Source organism: Oncorhynchus clarkii, chromosome 4 (genome assembly GCF_045791955.1).
Source record: "Oncorhynchus clarkii lewisi isolate Uvic-CL-2024 chromosome 4, UVic_Ocla_1.0, whole genome shotgun sequence".
NCBI lineage: Eukaryota > Metazoa > Chordata > Actinopteri > Salmoniformes > Salmonidae > Oncorhynchus > Oncorhynchus clarkii.
The window spans coordinates 6,519,240-6,541,750 of record NC_092150.1 but is presented as its reverse complement, the minus strand read 5'-3'; the positions used below and the strand labels follow the sequence as shown (position 1 = coordinate 6,541,750).

Genomic DNA, 22,511 nt, shown 5'->3' with positions numbered 1-22,511 from the left:
GTAGTTAATGGCAGTAGTTAATTGTAGTAGTTAATTGTAGTAGTCAATGGCAGTAGTCAATGGCAGTAGTTAATGGCAGTAGTTAATGGCAGTAGTTAATGGCAGTAGTCAATGGCAGTAGTTAATGGCAGTAGTTAATGGCAGTAGTTAATGGCAGTAGTTAATGGCAGTAGTCAATGGCAGTAGTTAATGGCAGTAGTTGGCACCCTGAGATTCTGATACCATCAACCCACTAATTGCCTTATTTTCCCTTAGGGTTTGAATCGGCATTCCTCCAGTTAATGTCCTGCTTCTCGAGGTTACCACTGCCCCTCTGAGAGGAGAGAGAGGGGGAGGTGTCGGAGAGACTGAGTGAATAGGAGGGGGGAATGACTCCAATCACTCAGGGGTCCCTCCTGTCAAGGAGTCAGGGTGTCATGGCGACATGGTGTCACGGTGAAATAGTGTCATGGTAGTGTCATGGTGTAATGGTGTCTTGGTGACATGGTGTCATGGTCACATGGTCACATGGTGAAATAGTGTCATAGTGTCATGGTGACATGGTCACATGGTGTCATGGTGACATGGTGTTATGGTGTCATGGTGACATGGTGTCATGGTGAAATATTGTCATGGTGTCATGGTGACATGGTGTCATGGTGACATGGTGTCATGGTGACATGGTAACGTGGTGTCATGGTGAAATAGTGTCATGGTGTCCTGGTGACATGGTGACACGGTGTCAGGGAGTGACATGGTGTCATGGTGACATGGTGGCACGGTCACATGGTGGCATGGTGTCATGGTGACATACTTAGTAGGAGTGTATTACCGTCAGTGTACCCTCAATCCTCCCATCAAATCACATACAAACATAAAACTACTTAATGTAGGAGTACATCAGCATCAGTATACACTCAGTGACCAGTTTATTAGGTACACCGCCCCGTTCACGAAAATGGTTCGCTCCTACAGACAGTGAGCCACGTGGTCGTGGCTTGCTATATAAAGCAGGCAGAAAGGCATTGAGACATTCAGTCACTGTTCCATTGAACATTAGAATGGACCAAACGAGTGACCTAAGTGGCTTTGAGCATGGTCTGATTGTCTGTGCCAGGTGCGCAGGTTCTAGTTTCTCAGAAACAAACCTCCTGGGCTTTTCACGCATGACAGTGTCTAGGGTTTACTGAGAACGGTGAGACAAAACAACAAAACATCCAGTCAGCGGCAGTCGTGTGGGTGAAAAACAGCTTGTTGACGAGAGGTGGAAGGAGAATGGCAGGAATCATGCAAGCTAACAGGAGAATGGCAGGAATCATGCAAGCTAACAGGAGAATGGCAGGAATCATGCAAGCTAACAGGAGAATGGCAGGAATCATGCAAGCTAACAGGAGAATGGCAGGAATCATGCAAGCTAACAGGAGAATGGCAGGAATCATGCAAGCTAACAGGAGAATGGCAGGAATCATGCAAGCTAACAGGAGAATAGCAGGAATCATGCAAGCTAACAGGAGAATGACAGGAATCATGCAAGCTAACAGGAGAATGGCAGGAATCATGCAAGCTAACAGGAGAATGGCAGGAATCATGCAAGCTAACAGGAGAATGGCAGGAATCATGCAAGCTAACAGGAGAATGGCAGGAATCATGCAAGCTAACAGGAGAATGGCAGGAATCATGCAAGCTAACAGGAGAATGGCAGGAATCATGCAAGCTAACAGGAGAATGGCAGGAATCATGCAAGCTAACAGGAGAATAGCAGGAATCATGCAAGCTAACAGGAGAATGACAGGAATCATGCAAGCTAACAGGAGAATGGCAGGAATCATGCAAGCTAACAGGAGAATGGCAGGAATCATGCAAGCTAACAGGAGAATGGCAGGAATCATGCAAGCTAACAGGAGAATGGCAGGAATCATGCAAGCTAACAGGAGAATGGCAGGAATCATGCAAGCTAACAGGAGAATGGCAGGAATCATGCAAGCTAACAGGAGAATGGCAGGAATCATGCAAGCTAACAGGAGAATGGCAGGAATCATGCAAGCTAACAGGAGAATGGCAGGAATCATGCAAGCTAACAGGAGAATGGCAGGAATCATGCAAGCTAACAGGAGAATGGCAGGAATCATGCAAGCTAACAGGCGGGCCCACAAACAGGCAAATTAAGGTGCAGCACAATAGTGGTGTGCAGAACGGCATCTCAGAACACACAACTTGACGGTCCTCGTCACAGATTGGCTATTGCAGCAGACGACCACACCGGGTTCCACTCCTATCAGCTAAAAACAAGAAGAAGCGGCTCCAGTGGGCACGACATCCCCAACACTGGACAATTTAGGAGTGGAAAAACATAGCCTGGTCCGACAAACACCAGTTCGTTCCTGTTGCGTCATGCTGATGGCAGAGTCAGGATTTGCAGAGGCAGCATGCGTCCATAGACCCGTCGTGCCTGGTGTCAACGGTACAGGCTGGTAGTGGTGGTGGTGTAATGGTGTGGGAATGTTTTTCCAGGAAAACGTTAGGTCCCTTGATACCGATGCATTGCAATCTAGCGAGAATGTTCAGCTAATTATAACAGTTATTTAAAGTACAGAATCTGGGTCAGTATTGTAGGAGTGCTGATGTAGGATACATTTGACCTTCGTTTAGATGACTCATAATGAATACGATTATATGGATTAGAGGGGACCTAATCCTAGATCAGCACTCTGACCAGCACTAATTATAAAAGCAATATTTTATTATCTCATGTTATTATCATGGATGTTACAGGCAGCGGACAGCTGCAAGGTTATTCTGACATCACAGAGATGGGTGGGTGAACGGATGAAGAAATCATAGACTCTATCCCAAATGGCACCATATTCCCTATATAGTGAACTACTTTAGAAAAGGGCCCTATGGCACCCTATTCCCTATATAGTGAACTACTTTAGACCAGGGCCCTATGGCACCCTATTCCCTAAATAGTGCACTACTTTAGACCAATGGACCCTGATTAAAAATACTGCACTACATGAGGAATAGGGTTCCCTTTGGGACACAAACAATGACCCCCCCCCCCTCAATACCTGCCATTTTATCTAACGTCATCAGACCAGATACAGCGATACTGTCTGACTCTCCCATCCTACCAGACACGGTGATACTGTGTGACTCTACCATCCTGCCAGACACGGTGATACTGTCTGACTCTCCCATCCTACCAGACACAGCGATACTGTCTGACTCTCCCATCCAACCAGACACAGCGATACTGTCTGACTCTCCCATCCAACCAGACACAGCGATAATGTCTGACTCTCCCATCCTACCAGACACAGCGATACTGTCTGACTCTCCCATCCTACCAGACACAGCGATACTGTCTGACTCTCCCATCCTACCAGACACAGTGATACTGTCTGACTCTCCCATCCTACCAGACACAGCGATACTGTCTGACTCTCCCATCCTACCAGACACAGTGATACTGTCTGACTCTCCCATCCTACCAGACACAGCAATACTGTCTGACTCTCCCATCCTACCAGACATGGTGATACTGTCTGACTCTCCCATCCTACCAGACACAGCAATACTGTCTGACTCTCCCATCCTACCAGACACAGCGATACTGTCTGACTCTCCCATCCTACCAGACACGGCGATACTGTCTGACTCTCCCATCCTACCAGACACAGCGATACTGTCTGACTCTCCCATCCTACCAGACACAGCGATACTGTCTGACTCTCCCATCCTACCAGACACAGCGAAACTGTCTGACTCTCCCATCCTACCAGACAAGGTGATACTGTCTGACTCTCCCATCCAACCAGACACAGTGATACTGTCTGACTCTCCCATCCTACCAGACACAGTGATACTGTCTGACTCTCCCATCCTACCAGACACAGTGATACTGGTGTAACTAATTAAAACATGTACAGAGTCATTCAATAGCTAATAAACATCATAAATGAGCAGCGATGAAAGCACTTTCCTCATTCCATCCTTCACTCTATTCATTATAACCAGGCCCGTTTACTCATGAAATGTCTTAGCCCGCGTCCCAAATGACATTCTTCTATATTTAGGGAATAACGTGTCATTTGGGACGCAGGGCTTTCTGAAGCCCTCTATTACACCACAGCAGCGGGAGGACTTCCTATTCACCTCCAACGTCACCTGGAATTCTCTCGGCGACCTTCTGCAGTGCTCAGCTACGTAGCTGCATTGGTAATTATCTCTCCTTCCCGCTTGGTCTCTTTCTTTCTCTCAAGCCCCCCCACTTCATCTCTACTCTCTTTTCTCCTCCCCTAATTCTTTCGTTCCCTCTTCCTATGTCTCTCTCTCTCTCCCTCTCGCATCTCTCTCTCTCATCTGTCTCTCCCTCTCTCATCTGTCTCTCCCTCTCTCATCTGTCTCTCCCTCCCTCCTTCTCTCCTCCTCTCTCCCTCCCTCCTTCTCTCCCTCATATCTCCTCAGGGCCTGTGTGCTACTGCTGTAAGAAGAGTAGCAATAACTCATTTCTGTCTCAACACATTGATTTCACCGTGGTTCCCTCTCCTGTTGGGCGAGAACAGACCCATTTAAAGATGTAAGTCATCAGGGCCAGGGGATCCACCAATCACGCTGCAGCTCTGCTTTTTTCTTCTGCAGCCTCACAGACATCAAATGAAGGAAGCTCTAGTGAAGGAAGCTCTAGTGAAGTAAGTTATAGTAAGGAAACTCTAGTGAAGGAAGCTCTAGTGAAGGAAGCTCTAGTGAAGGGAGCTATAGTGAAGGAAGCTCTAGTAAAGGAAGCTCTAGTAAAGGAAGCTCTAGTAAAGGAATCTCTAGTAAAGGAAGCTCTAGTGAAGGAAGCTATAGTGAAGGAAGCTCTAGTAAAGGAAGCTCTAGTGAAGGAAGCTCTAGTGAAGGAAGCTCTAGTGAAGGAAGCTCTAGTGAAGGAAGCTCTAGTGAAGGGAGCTATAGTGAAGGAAGCTCTAGTAAAGGAAGCTCTAGTAAAGGAAGCTCTAGTAAAGGAATCTCTAGTAAAGGAAGCTCTAGTGAAGGAAGCTATAGTGAAGGAAGCTCTAGTAAAGGAAGCTATAGTAAAGGAATCTCTAGTAAAGGAAGCTCTAGTGAAGGAAGCTATAGTGAAGGAAGCTCTAGTAAAGGAAGCTATAGTAAAGGAAGCTCTAGTAAAGGAAGTTCTAGTAAAGGAAGCTCTAGTGAAGGAAGCTCTAGTAAAGGAAGCTCTAGGAAAGGAAGCTCTAGTGAATAAACCTCTAGTGAATAAACCTCTAACAGTCCATAATGGCTCGGCTACATCATGAATACTGAATAAAGAATGCATGCATTGTCGTGACACTTGGACCCATATCATTAACAATCCAAATGTGAAATCTAAATTGAGATTTACTTCATTCTGTTCCTTAGAGAAATAGAACGTTTTATACATATTTTTAAACGAGGGTACGATTTCATAAGATAACATTGACAATGAGTGCAAACCAACGACAACATCATGCTTTAATCCTACTAACTGATTGTCCTATATATGTGTGTGTATTCATTAGGCCTAATTGTCATTTAAAACAAATATTTATCCTAAGCAATGGCATCTGTACACTCAAAAATCGGCTTTCAACAGCTGAATCCCTACCATATAAACTAATACATCCAGCTGCCACTAGCATCCTGTCCAGGGTGGTGTACTGGTGCATCAAGCTGCCTCACGCTACAGAAACAGGAGATAGACTAGTGTCATGTGCAGGGTGGTGTACTGGTCCATCAAGCTGACTTACGCTACAGAAACAGGAGATAGACTAGTGTCCTGTTCAGGGTGGTGTACTGGTGCATCAAGCTGCCTCACGCTACAGAAACAGGAGATAGACTAGTGTCATGTGCAGGGTGGTGTACTGGTCCATCAAGCTGACTTACGCTACAGAAACAGGAGATAGACTAGTGTCCTGTTCAGGGTGGTGTACTGGTGCATCAAGCTGACTCACGCTATAGAAACAGGAGATAGACTAGTGTCCTGTCAGGGGGGTGTGGGAGCCATAAAGAGGGCTTGCCCAGGTGTGTGTGCCATAAAGAGGGCTTGCCCAGGTGTGTGTGCCATAAAGAGGGCTTGCCCAGGTGTGGGAGCCATAAAGAGGGCTTGCCCACGTGTGGGAGCCATAAAGAGGGCTTGCCCAGGTGTGGGAGTCATAACAATGGCTTTCCCAGGTGTGGGTGCCATACAGAGGGCTTGCCCATGTGTGGGAGCCATAAAGAGGGCTTGCCCAGGTGTGGGTGCCACAATTCCACTCTTCCTCTGTGGCTATCTGCTGATTTGAGCAGTAAATATTTTCTTACTGAATAAAAATGGTGGACCTAAGGGTGGAGGACATAGCCTCTCTTGTTCTCTCTCCTTCTTTTGCTCCAATGGATCAGTGGCTCCGTGCCATAGAGATCCTGGTACATCAAGCTGCCTCACACTACAGAAACTGAAGCTAGACTAGCGTCCTGTCTAGGGGGTGTACTGTACATCAAGCTGACTCACACTACAGAAACAGGAGATAGACTAGTGTCCTGTCCAGGGGGTGTACTGTACATCAAGCTGACTCACACTACAGAAACAGGAGATAGACTAGCGTCCTGTCCAGGGTGGTGTACTGGTACATCAAGCTGACTCACACTACAGAAACAGGAGGTAGACTAGCATCCTGTCAAGGGAGTGTACTGGTACATCAAGCTGACTCATACTACAGAAACTGAAGCTAGACTAGCATCCTGTCTAGGGGGCGTACTGTACATCAAGCTGACTCACACTACAGAAACAGGAGATAGACTAGCGTCCTGTCAAGGAGAAATACTTTATTTACGTAAGTATTCAGACCCTTTGCTATGAGACTCAGGTGCATCCATTCCGTTGATCATACTTGAGATGTTTCTACAACTTGATTGGAGTCCAGCTGTGGTAAATTCAATTGATTGGACATGATTTGGAAAGGCACTCATCTGTCTATTTAAGGTCCCACAGTTGACAGTCCCACGGGAGACAGGATTGTGTCGAGGCACAGATCTGGGGAAGGGTACCAACAAAGTTCTGCAGCATTGAATGTCCCCAAGAACACAGTAGCCTCCATCATTCTTAAATGGAAGAAGTTTGGAACCACCTAGCCGCCCGGCCAAACTGAACGATCGGGGGAGAAGGGCCTTTGTGAGGGAGGTGGTCACTCTGACAGAGCTCCAGAGTTCCTCTGTGGAGATGGGAGAACCTTCCAGAAGGACAACCGTCTCTGCAGCACTCAGGCCTGTATGCTAGAGTGGACAGAACCTTCCAGAAGGACAACCATCTCTGCAGCACTCAGGCCTGTATGCTAGAGCCTCTCCTTAGTAAAAGGCACATGACTGCCCGCTTTGAGTTTTCCTAAAGGCACCTAAAGGACTCTCAGACCATAAGAAAGAAGATTCTCTGGTCTGATGAAAGATTGAACTCTTTGGCCTGAATGCCAAGCATCGCGTCTGGAGGAAACCTGGCCCTATCCCTACGGTGAAGCATGGTGGCGGAAGCATTATGCTGTGGGATGTTTTTCAGCTGCAGGGACTGTGAGACTAGTCAGGATCGAGGGAAAGATGAACGGAGTAAAGTACAGAGAGATCCTTGATGAAAACCTGCTCTAGAGAGCTCAGGACCTCAGACCGGGGCGAATGTTCACCTTCCAACAGGACAACAACCCTAAGGACACAGCCAAGACAACGCAGTGCATGGGGACAAATCTCTGAATGCCCTTGAGTGGCCCAGCCGGAGCCCGGACTTGAACCCGATCGAACATCTCTGACGAGATGTGATAATAGCTGTGCAGCAATGCTCCCCATTGACAGAGATTGAGAGGATCTGTAGAGAAGAATGGGAGAAACTCGCCAAATACAGGTGTGCCAAGCTTGTTGCGTAATCGCTGCCAAAGGTGATTCAACAAAGTACCGAGTAAAGGGTCTGAATAGTTATGTAAATATGATATTTTAAGTTTTTTATTTGTAATACATTTGTAAAAGTTTTTGCTTTGTCATTATGATGAAGTAAAAAAACAATGTAACCCATTTTAGAATAAGGCTGTAACGTAACAAAATGTGGAAAAAGTGAAGCGGCCTGAATACTTTCCGAATGCACTGTATTGACTCAGGGTCTGGAATACTTATCTAATAAAATATAGTAGGGTTTTATTTTGTATAAATGTTTTAGAAATGGTGATGCAGCCAGTCAAGACGCTCTCGATGGTGCAGCTGTTTGACTTTTTGATGATCCGAGGGCTTATGCCAAATCTTTTTAGCCTCCTGAGGGGAAAGAGGCACTAATCTCATAAGCCTGGAGCTAGACTCAACATGTCTGTCCCTGACCAATAAGACTGGAGCTAGTCTCAGCGTGTCTATCCCTGACCCAATAAGACTGTATCTAGTCTCAACATGTCTGTCCCTGACCAATAAGACTGTATCTAGACTCAACATGTCTATCCCTGACCAATAAGACTGGAGCTAGCCTCAACATGTCTGTCCCTGACCAATAAGACTGGAGCTAGTCTCAGCGTGTCTATCCCTGACCCAATAAGACTGTATCTAGTCTCAACATGTCTGTCCCTGACCAATAAGACTGTATCTAGTCTCAACATGTCTGTCCCTGACCAATAAGACTGGAGCTAGCCTCAACATGTCTATCCCTGACCAATAAGACTGGAGCTAGCCTCAACATGTCTACCCATGACCAATAAGACTGGATCTAGACTCAACATAACTCTCAGTCAGTAGAAGTAGCAGCTGGTTTAATAGGCCTGTAGAGGCATGGCTCGGTGACTCCCCAATGCCAATGAGTTTAAAATAGTCCTTTCTTTGTTGTAATATGTCATTGTGTTTTTCTTGACAATAAACAAAAAACATATATACACACAACAACAGACAACTTAACATTTACAAACATGAAATAGACCTTCCACTGAATGTGCTTGCTCTTGTGTGAAATTAGCTCCTGTGGAAATTCATCATGGGTTTGGAGAAGGAACACAAACTGCAAACTCTTTCAACCCAGTCGCCAGAGGGAACGTGACGTTAGGGGGGGGGGGGGGGGGGGGAAATCCAGCCACATGTAGAGATAAAGAGACTATGACATCACTGCCAGGCTAAAAAACCTTTTGTTTGAATATTTAATGTGCTCTAAAATGTCTGTCTGAACTCTTGTCCCAGCACCAGGCCAGCTGTGTGCTGCATTTTATAAGTATCTCTCTGTATGTCTGTCTCACACACACACACACACACGCACACACGCGCACACACACACACACACACACACACACACACACTGTATAAGTTTATAATTTAAATATATATATATATATATATAAAGGGTTTATCTACTATGCAATCCAGCTGTTAATCTGGCTGTCAAGCCAGATGTTAATCTGGCTGTTCTGCGGGGTGATGGATAGAACCGGTTTATTAAGAGAGAGTTAATCATGTGTGTGTGTGTGTGTGTGTGTGTGTGTGTGTGAGACAGAGAGATACTTAGGGAAGTTTATGGGCGGGTCAGTGGGACAGTCTTGTAGAGTGGAAGATGAAAGATGGTGAGAAAAAAAGACAATGAAGAAAAGAGGTAAAGAGCTGTGATGAGAAGCACCTCCATAGACCAACCACTGTGTGTCGAGGTGGAATGAGAAGCACCTCCATAGACCAGCCACTGTGTGTCGAGGTGTGATGAGAAGCACCTCCATAGACCAACCACTGTGTGTCGAGGTGGAATGAGAAGCACCTCCATAGACCAACCACTGTGTGTCGAGGTGTGATGAGAAGCACCTCCATAGACCAACCACTGTGTGTCGAGGTGTGATGAGAAGCACCTCCATAGACCAGCCACTGTGTGTCGAGGTGTGATGAGAAGCACCTCCATAGACCAACCACTGTGTGTCGAGGTGTGATGAGAAGCACCTCCATAGACCAACCACTGTGTGTCGAGGTGTGATGAGAAGCACCTCCATAGACCAACCACTGTGTGTCGAGGTGTGATGAGAAGCACCTCCATAGACCAGCCACTGTGTGTCGAGGTGTGATGAGAAGCACCTCCATAGACCAACCACTGTGTGTTGAGGTGTGATGAGAAGCACCTCCATAGACCAACCACTGTGTGTCGAGGTGTGATGAGAAGCACCTCCATAGACCAACCACTGTGTGTTGAGGTGTGATGAGAAGCACCTCCATAGACCAACCACTGTGTGTCGAGGTGTGATGAGAAGCACCTCCATAGACCAACCACTGTGTGTCGAGGTGTGATGAGAAGCGCCTCCATAGACCAACCACTGTGTGTCGAGGTGTGATGAGAAGCACCTCCATAGACCAGCCACTGTGTGTCGAGGTGTGATGAGAAGCGCCTCCATAGACCAACCACTGTGTGTCGAGGTGTGATGAGAAGCACCTCCATAGACCAGCCACTGTGTGTCGAGGTGTGATGAGAAGCACCTCCATAGACCAACCACTGTGTGTCGAGGTGTGATGAGAAGCGCCTCCATAGACCAACCACTGTGTGTCGAGGTGTGATGAGAAGCACCTCCATAGACCAACCACTGTGTGTCGAGGTGTGTTGAGAAGCACCTCCATAGACCAACCACTGTGTGTCGGGGTGTGATGAGAAGCACCTCCATAGACCAGCCACTGTGTGTCGAGGTGTGATGAGAAGCACCTCCATAGACCAACCACTGTGTGTCGAGGTGGGATGAGAAGCACCTCCATAGACCAGCCACTGTGTGTCGAGGTGTGATGAGAAGCACCTCCATAGACCAACCACTGTGTGTCGAGGTGTGATGAGAAGCACCTCCATAGACCAGCCACTGTGTGTCGAGGTGTGATGAGAAGCACCTCCATAGACCAACCACTGTGTGTCGAGGTGTGATGAGAAGCGCCTCCATAGACCAACCACTGTGTGTCGAGGTGTGATGAGAAGCACCTCCATAGACCAACCACTGTGTGTCGAGGTGTGTTGAGAAGCACCTCCATAGACCAACCACTGTGTGTCGGGGTGTGATGAGAAGCACCTCCATAGACCAGCCACTGTGTGTCGAGGTGTGATGAGAAGCACCTCCATAGACCAACCACTGTGTGTCGAGGTGTGTTGAGAAGCACCTCCATAGACCAACCACTGTGTGTCGGGGTGTGATGAGAAGCACCTCCATAGACCAACCACTGTGTGTCGAGGTGTGATGAGAAGCACCTCCATAGACCAACCACTGTGTGTCGAGGTGGGATGAGAAGCACCTCCATAGACCAACCACTGTGTGTCGAGGTGTGATGAGAAGCACCTCCATAGACCAACCACTGTGTGTCGAGGTGGGATGAGAAGCACCTCCATAGACCAGCCACTGTGTGTCGAGGTGTGGTGAGAAGCACCTCCATAGACCGACCACTGTGTGTCGAGGTGTGATGAGAAGCACCTCCATAGACCAACCACTGTGTGTCGAGGTGGGATGAGAAGCACCTCCATAGACCAACCACTGTGTGTCGAGGTGTGATGAGAAGCACCTCCATAGACCAACCACTGTGTGTCGAGGTGTGATGAGAAGCACCTCCATAGACCAACCACTGTGTGTCGAGGTGTGATGAGAAGCACCTCCATAGACCAGCCACTGTGTGTCGAGCGAGGTGTGATGAGAAGCACCTCCATAGACCAACCACTGTGTGTCGAGGTGTGATGAGAAGCACCTCCATAGACCAACCACTGTGTGTCGAGGTGTGATGAGAAGCACCTCCATAGACCAACCACTGTGTGTCGAGCGAGGTGTGATGAGAAGCACCTCCATAGACCAACCACTGTGTGTCGAGCGAGGTGTGATGAGAAGCACCTCCATAGACCAACCACTGTGTGTCGAGGTGTGATGAGAAGCACCTCCATAGACCAACCACTGTGTGTCGAGGTGTGATGAGAAGCACCTCCATAGACCAACCACTGTGTGTCGAGGTGTGATGAGAAGCACCTCCATAGACCAACCACTGTGTGTCGAGGTGTGATGAGAAGCACCTCCATAGACCAACCACTGTGTGTCGAGGTGTGATGAGAAGCACCTCCATAGACCAGCCACTGTGTGTCGAGGTGGGTTGAGAAGCACCTCCATAGACCAACCACTGTGTGTCGAGGTGTGATGAGAAGCACCTCTATAGACCAACCACTGTGTGTCGAGGTGTGATGAGAAGCACCTCCATAGACCAACCACTGTGTGTCGAGGTGTGATGAGAAGCACCTCCATAGACCAGCCACTGTGTGTCGAGGTGTGATGAGAAGCACCTCCATAGACCAACCACTGTGTGTCGAGGTGTGATGAGAAGCACCTCCATAGACCAACCACTGTGTGTCGAGGTGGAATGAGAAGCACCTCCATAGACCAGCCACTGTGTGTCGAGGTGGGTTGAGAAGCACCTCCATAGACCAGCCACTGTGTGTCGAGGTGTGATGAGAAGCACCTCCATAGACCAACCACTGTGTGTCGAGGTGTGATGAGAAGCACCTCCATAGACCAACCACTGTGTGTTGAGGTGTGATGAGAAGCACCTCCATAGACCAGCCACTGTGTGTCGAGGTGTGATGAGAAGCACCTCCATAGACCAGCCACTGTGTGTCGAGGTGTGATGAGAAGCACCTCCATAGACCAGCCACTGTGTGTCGAGGTGTGATGAGAAGCACCTCCATAGACCAGCCACTGTGTGTCGAGGTGTGATGAGAAGCACCTCCATAGACCAACCACTGTGTGTCGAGGTGTGATGAGAAGCACCCCCATAGACCAACCACTGTGTGTCGAGGTGGAATGAGAAGCACCTCCATAGACCAGCCATTGTGTGTCGAGGTGTGATGAGAAGCACCTCCATAGACCAACCACTGTGTGTCGAGGTGTGATGAGAAGCACCTCCATAGACCAGCCACTGTGTGTCGAGGTGTGATGAGAAGCACCTCCATAGACCAACCACTGTGTGTCGAGGTGTGATGAGAAGCACCTCCATAGACCAGCCACTGTGTGTCGAGCGAGGTGTGATGAGAAGCACCTCCATAGACCAACCACTGTGTGTCGAGGTGTGATGAGAAGCACCTCCATAGACCAACCACTGTGTGTCGAGGTGTGATGAGAAGCACCTCCATAGACCAACCACTGTGTGTCGAGCGAGGTGTGATGAGAAGCACCTCCATAGACCAACCACTGTGTGTCGAGCGAGGTGTGATGAGAAGCACCTCCATAGACCAACCACTGTGTGTCGAGGTGTGATGAGAAGCACCTCCATAGACCAACCACTGTGTGTCGAGGTGTGATGAGAAGCACCTCCATAGACCAACCACTGTGTGTCGAGGTGTGATGAGAAGCACCTCCATAGACCAACCACTGTGTGTCGAGGTGTGATGAGAAGCACCTCCATAGACCAACCACTGTGTGTCGAGGTGTGATGAGAAGCACCTCCATAGACCAGCCACTGTGTGTCGAGGTGGGTTGAGAAGCACCTCCATAGACCAACCACTGTGTGTCGAGGTGTGATGAGAAGCACCTCTATAGACCAACCACTGTGTGTCGAGGTGTGATGAGAAGCACCTCCATAGACCAACCACTGTGTGTCGAGGTGTGATGAGAAGCACCTCCATAGACCAGCCACTGTGTGTCGAGGTGTGATGAGAAGCACCTCCATAGACCAACCACTGTGTGTCGAGGTGTGATGAGAAGCACCTCCATAGACCAACCACTGTGTGTCGAGGTGGAATGAGAAGCACCTCCATAGACCAGCCACTGTGTGTCGAGGTGGGTTGAGAAGCACCTCCATAGACCAGCCACTGTGTGTCGAGGTGTGATGAGAAGCACCTCCATAGACCAACCACTGTGTGTCGAGGTGTGATGAGAAGCACCTCCATAGACCAACCACTGTGTGTTGAGGTGTGATGAGAAGCACCTCCATAGACCAGCCACCGTGTGTCGAGGTGTGATGAGAAGCACCTCCATAGACCAGCCACTGTGTGTCGAGGTGTGATGAGAAGCACCTCCATAGACCAGCCACTGTGTGTCGAGGTGTGATGAGAAGCACCTCCATAGACCAGCCACTGTGTGTCGACGTGTGATGAGAAGCACCTCCATAGACCAACCACTGTGTGTCGAGGTGTGATGAGAAGCACCTCCATAGACCAACCACTGTGTGTCGAGGTGTGATGAGAAGCACCTCCATAGACCAACCACTGTGTGTCGAGGTGTGATGAGAAGCACCTCCATAGACCAGCCACTGTGTGTCGAGGTGTGATGAGAAGCACCTCCATAGACCAACCACTGTGTGTCGAGGTGTGATGAGAAGCACCTCCATAGACCAACCACTGTGTGTCGAGGTGTGATGAGAAGCACCTCCATAGACCAACCACTGTGTGTCGAGGTGGAATGAGAAGCACCTCCATAGACCAACCACTGTGTGTCGAGGTGTGATGAGAAGCACCTCCATAGACCAGCCACTGTGTGTCGAGGTGTGATGAGAAGCACCTCCATAGACCAACCACTGTGTGTCGAGGTGGAATGAGAAGCACCTCCATAGACCAACCACTGTGTATCGAGGTGTGATGAGAAGCACCTCCATAGACCAGCCACTGTGTGTCGAGGTGGAATGAGAAGCACCTCCATAGACCAACCACTGTGTATCGAGGTGTGATGAGAAGCACCTCCATAGACCAGCCACTGTGTGTCGAGGTGTGATGAGAAGCACCTCCATAGACCAGCCACTGTGTGTCGAGGTGTGATGAGAAGCACCTCCATAGACCAACCACTGTGTGTCGAGGTGGAATGAGAAGCACCTCCATAGACCAACCACTGTGTATCGAGGTGTGATGAGAAGCACCTCCATAGACCAACCACTGTGTGTCGAGGTGGAATGAGAAGCACCTCCATAGACCAACCACTGTGTGTCGAAGTGGGATGAGAAGCACCTCCATAGACCAGCCACTGTGTGTCGAGGTGTGATGAGAAGCACCTTCATAGACCAGCCACTGTGTGTCGAGGTGTGATGAAAAGCACCTCCATAGACCAGCCACTGTGTGTCGAGGTGTGATGAGAAGCACCTTCATAGACCAGCCACTGTGTGTCGAGGTGTGATGAGAAGCACCTCCATAGACCAGCCACTGTGTGTCGAGGTGTGATGAGAAGCACCTCCATAGACCAACCACTGTGTGTCGAGGTGGGATGAGAAGCACCTCCATAGACCAGCCACTGTGTGTCGAGGTGTGATGAGAAGCACCTCCATAGACCAGCCACTGTGTGTCGAGGTGTGATGAGAAGCACCTCCATAGACCAGCCACTGTGTGTCGAGGTGTGATGAGAAGCACCTCCATAGACCAGCCACTGTGTGTCGAGGTGTGATGAGAAGCACCTCCATAGACCAGCCACTGTGTGTCGAGGTGGGATGAGAAGCACCTCCATAGACCAGCCACTGTGTGTCGAGGTGTGATGAGAAGCACCTCCATAGACCAACCACTGTGTGTCGAGGTGTGATGAGAAGCACCTCCATAGACCAGCCACTGTGTGTCGAGGTGTGATGAGAAGCACCTCCATAGACCAGCCACTGTGTGTCGAGGTGTGATGAGAAGCACCTCCATAGACCAGCCACTGTGTGTCGAGGTGTGATGAGAAGCACCTCCATAGACCAGCCACTGTATGTCGAGGTGTGATGAGAAGCACCTCCATAGACCAACCACTGTGTGTCGAGGTGTGATGAGAAGCACCTCCATAGACCAGCCACTGTGTGTCGAGGTGTGATGAGAAGCACCTCCATAGACCAGCCACTGTATGTCGAGGTGTGATGAGAAGCACCTTCATAGACCAACCACTGTGTGTCGAGGTGTGATGAGAAGCACCTTCATAGACCAACCACTGTGTGTCGAGGTGTGATGAGAAGCACCTTCATAGACCAGCCATTGTGTGTCGAGGTGTGATGAGAAGCGCCTTCATAGACCAGCCACTGTGTGTCGAGGTGTGATGAGAAGCACCTCCATAGACCAACCACTGTGTGTCGAGGTGTGATGAGAAGCACCTTCATAGACCAGCCATTGTGTGTCGAGGTGTGATGAGAAGCGCCTCCATAGACCAACCACTGTGTGTCGAGGTGTGATGAGAAGCACCTCCATAGACCAACCACTGTGTGTCGAGGTGTGATGAGAAGCACCTCCATAGACCAGCCACTGTGTGTCGAGGTGTGATGAGAAGCACCTCCATAGACCAGCCACTGTGTGTCGAGGTGGAATGAGAAGCACCTCCATAGACCAACCACTGTGTGTCGAGGTGTGATGAGAAGCACCTCCATAGACCAGCCACTGTGTGTCGAGGTGTGATGAGAAGCACCTCCATAGACCAGCCACTGTGTGTCGAGGTGTGATGAGAAGCACCTCCATAGACCAACCACTGTGTGTCGAGGTGTGATGAGAAGCACCTCCATAGACCAGCCACTGTGTGTCGAGGTGTGATGAGAAGCACCTCAATAGACCAGCCACTGTGTGTCGAGGTGTGATGAGAAGCACCTCCATAGACCAGCCACTGTGTGTCGAGGTGTGATGAGAAGCACCTCCATAGACCAGCCACTGTGTGTCGAGGTGTGATGAGAAGCACCTCCATAGACCAGCCACTGTGTGTCGAGGTGTGATGAGAAGCTCCTCCATAGACCAGCCACTGTGTGTCGAGGTGTGATGAGAAGCACCTCCATAGACCAGCCACTGTGTGTCGAGGTGTGATGAGAAGCACCTCCATAGACCAACCACTGTGTGTCGAGGTGTGATGAGAAGCACCTCCATAGACCAGCCACTGTGTGTCGAGGTGTGATGAGAAGCACCTCCATAGACCAGCCACTGTATGTCGAGGTGTGATGAGAAGCACCTTCATAGACCAACCACTGTGTGTCGAGGTGTGATGAGAAGCACCTTCATAGACCAACCACTGTGTGTCGAGGTGTGATGAGAAGCACCTTCATAGACCAGCCATTGTGTGTCGAGGTGTGATGAGAAGCGCCTTCATAGACCAGCCACTGTGTGTCGAGGTGTGATGAGAAGCACCTCCATAGACCAACCACTGTGTGTCGAGGTGTGATGAGAAGCACCTTCATAGACCAGCCATTGTGTGTCGAGGTGTGATGAGAAGCGCCTCCATAGACCAACCACTGTGTGTCGAGGTGTGATGAGAAGCACCTCCATAGACCAACCACTGTGTGTCGAGGTGTGATGAGAAGCACCTCCATAGACCAGCCACTGTGTGTCGAGGTGTGATGAGAAGCACCTCCATAGACCAGCCACTGTGTGTCGAGGTGGAATGAGAAGCACCTCCATAGACCAACCACTGTGTGTCGAGGTGTGATGAGAAGCACCTCCATAGACCAGCCACTGTGTGTCGAGGTGTGATGAGAAGCACCTCCATAGACCAGCCACTGTGTGTCGAGGTGTGATGAGAAGCACCTCCATAGACCAACCACTGTGTGTCGAGGTGTGATGAGAAGCACCTCCATAGACCAGCCACTGTGTGTCGAGGTGTGATGAGAAGCACCTCAATAGACCAGCCACTGTGTGTCGAGGTGTGATGAGAAGCACCTCCATAGACCAGCCACTGTGTGTCGAGGTGTGATGAGAAGCACCTCCATAGACCAGCCACTGTGTGTCGAGGTGTGATGAGAAGCACCTCCATAGACCAGCCACTGTGTGTCGAGGTGTGATGAGAAGCTCCTCCATAGACCAGCCACTGTGTGTCGAGGTGTGATGAGAAGCACCTCCATAGACCAGCCACTGTGTGTCGAGGTGTGATGAGAAGCACCTCCATAGACCAACCACTGTGTGTCGAGGTGTGATGAGAAGCACCTCCATAGACCAGCCACTGTGTGTCGAGGTGTGATGAGAAGCACCTCCATAGACCAGCCACTGTATGTCGAGGTGTGATGAGAAGCACCTCCATAGACCAACCACTGTGTGTCGAGGTGTGATGAGAAGCACCTCCATAGACCAGCCACTGTGTGTCGAGGTGGGATGAGAAGCACCTCCATAGACCAGCCACTGTGTGTCGAGGTGTGATGAGAAGCACCTCCATAGACCAGCCACTGTGTGTCGAGGTGTGATGAGAAGCACCTCCATAGACCAGCCACTGTGTGTCGAGGTGGAATGAGAAGCACCTCCATAGACCAACCACTGTGTGTCGAGGTGTGATGAGAAGCACCTCCATAGACCAGCCACTGTGTGTCGAGGTGTGATGAGAAGCACCTCCATAGACCAGCCACTGTGTGTCGAGGTGTGATGAGAAGCACCTCCATAGACCAACCACTGTGTGTCGAGGTGTGATGAAAAGCACCTCCATAGACCAGCCACTGTGTGTCGAGGTGTGATGAGAAGCACCTCTATAGACCAGCCACTGTGTGTCGAGGTGTGATGAGAAGCACCTCCATAGACCAGCCACTGTGTGTCGAGGTGTGATGAGAAGCACCTCCATAGACCAGCCACTGTGTGTCGAGGTGTGATGAGAAGCACCTCCATAGACCAGCCACTGTGTGTCGAGGTGTGATGAGAAGCTCCTCCATAGACCAGCCACTGTGTGTCGAGGTGTGATGAGAAGCACCTCCATAGACCAGCCACTGTGTGTCGAGGTGTGATGAGAAGCACCTCCATAGACCAACCACTGTGTGTCGAGGTGTGATGAGAAGCACCTCCATAGACCAGCCACTGTGTGTCGAGGTGTGATGAGAAGCACCTCCATAGACCAGCCACTGTATGTCGAGGTGTGATGAGAAGCACCTCCATAGACCAACCACTGTGTGTCGAGGTGTGATGAGAAGCACGTCCATAGACCAGCCACTGTGTGTCGAGGTGGGATGAGAAGCACCTCCATAGACCAGCCACTGTGTGTCGAGGTGTGATGAGAAGCACCTCCATAGACCAGCCACTGTGTGTCGAGGTGGGATGAGAAGCACCTCCATAGACCAACCACTGTGTGTCGAGGTGTGATGAGAAGCACCTCCATAGACCAACCACTGTGTGTCGAGGTGGGATGAGAAGCACCTCCATAGACCAACCACTGTGTGTCGAGGTGGGATGAGAAGCACCTCCATAGACCAACCACTGTGTGTCGAGGTGTGATGAGAAGCACCTCCATAGACCAGCAACTGTGTGTCGGGGTGTGATGAGAAGCACCTCCATAGACCAGCCACTGTGTGTCGAGGTGTGATGAGAAGCACCTCCATAGACCAGCCACTGTGTGTTGAGGTGGGATGAGAAGCACCTCCATAGACCAACCACTGTGTGTCGAGGTGGGATGAGAAGCACCTCCATAGACCAACCACTGTGTGTCGAGGTGTGATGAGAAGCACCTCCATAGACCAGCCACTGTGTGTCGAGGTGTGATGAGAAGCACCTCCATAGACCAACCACTGTGTGTCGAGGTGGGATGAGAAGCACCTCCATAGACCAACCACTGTGTATCGAGGTGTGATGAGAAGCACCTCCATAGACCAGCCATTGTGTGTTGAGGTGTGATGGGAAGCACCTCCATAGACCAACCACTGTGTGTCGAGGTGTGATGAGAAGCACCTCCATAGACCAGCCACTGTGTGTCGAGGTGTGATGAGAAGCACCTCCATAGACCAGCCACTGTGTGTCGAGCTGTGATGAGAAGCACCTCCATAGACCAGCCACTGTGTGTCGAGGTGGGATGAGAAGCGCCTCCATAGACCAACCACTGTGTGTCGAGGTGTGATGAGAAGCACCTCCATAGACCAACCACTGTGTGTCTGTGTCGAGGTGTGATGAGAAGTAGACCAGCCACTGTGTGTCGAGGTGTGATGAGAAGCACCTCCATAGACCAGCCACTGTGTGTCGAGGTGTGATGAGAAGCACCTCCATAGACCAACTGTGTGTCGAGGTGTGATGAGAAGCTCCTCCATAGACCAGCCACTGTGTGTCGAGGTGTGATGAGAAGCACCTCCATAGACCAGCCACTGTGTGTGAGGTGTGCAGCCACTGTATGTCGAGGTGTGATGAGAAGCACCTTCATAGACCAACCACTGTGTGTCGAGGTGTGATGAGAAGCACCTTCATAGACCAACCACTGTGTGTCGAGGTGTGATGAGAAGCACCTTCATAGACCAGCCATTGTGTGTCGAGGTGCCTTCATAGACCAGCCATGAGAAGCACCTCCATAGACCAAGCCACTGTGTGTCGAGGTGTGATGAGAAGCACCTCCATAGAGACCAGCCACCAGCCACTGTGTGTGTGGATCCATAGACCAGCCACTGTGTGTCGAGGTGTGATGAGAAGCACCTCCATAGACCAGCCACCGAGGTGTGATGAGAAGCACCTCCATAGACCAACCACTGTGTGTCGAGGTGTGATGAGAAGCACCTCCATAGACCAGCCACTGTGTGTCGAGGTGTGATGAGAAGCACCCAATAGACCAGCCACTGTGTGTCGAGGTGTGATGAGAAGCTGTGTGTCGAGGTGTGATGAGAAGCACCTCCATAGACCAGCCACTGTGTGTCGAGGTGTGATGCACCTCCATAGACCAGCTGTGTGTCGAGGTGTGATGAGAAGTCTCCATAGACCAGCCACTGTGTGTCGAGGTGTGATGAGAAGCACCTCCATAGACCAGCCACTGTGTGTCGAGGTGTGATGAGAAGCACCTCCATAGACCAACCACTGTGTGTCGAGGTGTGATGAGAAGCACCTCCATAGACCAGCCACTGTGTGTCGAGGTGTGATGAGAAGCACCTCCATAGACCAGCCACTGTATGTCGAGGTGTGATGAGAAGCACCTTCATAGACCAACCACTGTGTGTCGAGGTGTGATGAGAAGCACCTTCATAGACCAACCACTGTGTGTCGAGGTGTGATGAGAAGCACCTTCATAGACCAGCCATTGTGTGTCGAGGTGTGATGAGAAGCGCCTTCATAGACCAGCCACTGTGTGTCGAGGTGTGATGAGAAGCACCTCCATAGACCAACCACTGTGTGTCGAGGTGTGATGAGAAGCACCTTCATAGACCAGCCATTGTGTGTCGAGGTGTGATGAGAAGCGCCTCCATAGACCAACCACTGTGTGTCGAGGTGTGATGAGAAGCACCTCCATAGACCAACCACTGTGTGTCGAGGTGTGATGAGAAGCACCTCCATAGACCAGCCACTGTGTGTCGAGGTGTGATGAGAAGCACCTCCATAGACCAGCCACTGTGTGTCGAGGTGGAATGAGAAGCACCTCCATAGACCAACCACTGTGTGTCGAGGTGTGATGAGAAGCACCTCCATAGACCAGCCACTGTGTGTCGAGGTGTGATGAGAAGCACCTCCATAGACCAGCCACTGTGTGTCGAGGTGTGATGAGAAGCACCTCCATAGACCAACCACTGTGTGTCGAGGTGTGATGAGAAGCACCTCCATAGACCAGCCACTGTGTGTCGAGGTGTGATGAGAAGCACCTCAATAGACCAGCCACTGTGTGTCGAGGTGTGATGAGAAGCACCTCCATAGACCAGCCACTGTGTGTCGAGGTGTGATGAGAAGCACCTCCATAGACCAGCCACTGTGTGTCGAGGTGTGATGAGAAGCACCTCCATAGACCAGCCACTGTGTGTCGAGGTGTGATGAGAAGCTCCTCCATAGACCAGCCACTGTGTGTCGAGGTGTGATGAGAAGCACCTCCATAGACCAGCCACTGTGTGTCGAGGTGTGATGAGAAGCACCTCCATAGACCAACCACTGTGTGTCGAGGTGTGATGAGAAGCACCTCCATAGACCAGCCACTGTGTGTCGAGGTGTGATGAGAAGCACCTCCATAGACCAGCCACTGTATGTCGAGGTGTGATGAGAAGCACCTCCATAGACCAACCACTGTGTGTCGAGGTGTGATGAGAAGCACCTCCATAGACCAGCCACTGTGTGTCGAGGTGGGATGAGAAGCACCTCCATAGACCAGCCACTGTGTGTCGAGGTGTGATGAGAAGCACCTCCATAGACCAGCCACTGTGTGTCGAGGTGTGATGAGAAGCACCTCCATAGACCAGCCACTGTGTGTCGAGGTGGAATGAGAAGCACCTCCATAGACCAACCACTGTGTGTCGAGGTGTGATGAGAAGCACCTCCATAGACCAGCCACTGTGTGTCGAGGTGTGATGAGAAGCACCTCCATAGACCAGCCACTGTGTGTCGAGGTGTGATGAGAAGCACCTCCATAGACCAACCACTGTGTGTCGAGGTGTGATGAAAAGCACCTCCATAGACCAGCCACTGTGTGTCGAGGTGTGATGAGAAGCACCTCTATAGACCAGCCACTGTGTGTCGAGGTGTGATGAGAAGCACCTCCATAGACCAGCCACTGTGTGTCGAGGTGTGATGAGAAGCACCTCCATAGACCAGCCACTGTGTGTCGAGGTGTGATGAGAAGCACCTCCATAGACCAGCCACTGTGTGTCGAGGTGTGATGAGAAGCTCCTCCATAGACCAGCCACTGTGTGTCGAGGTGTGATGAGAAGCACCTCCATAGACCAGCCACTGTGTGTCGAGGTGTGATGAGAAGCACCTCCATAGA

At 50.2% G+C, this 22,511-nt stretch overlaps 1 protein-coding gene across 1 annotated transcript in view; it reads right to left on the bottom strand.

The window, feature by feature from the left end:
• The window catches only part of LOC139406342 (anoctamin-3-like), a 147,183-nt gene that overhangs the window by 97,167 nt on the left and 27,505 nt on the right, over nucleotides 1-22,511 (bottom strand). The gene's annotated exons all lie outside the window — the stretch shown is intronic.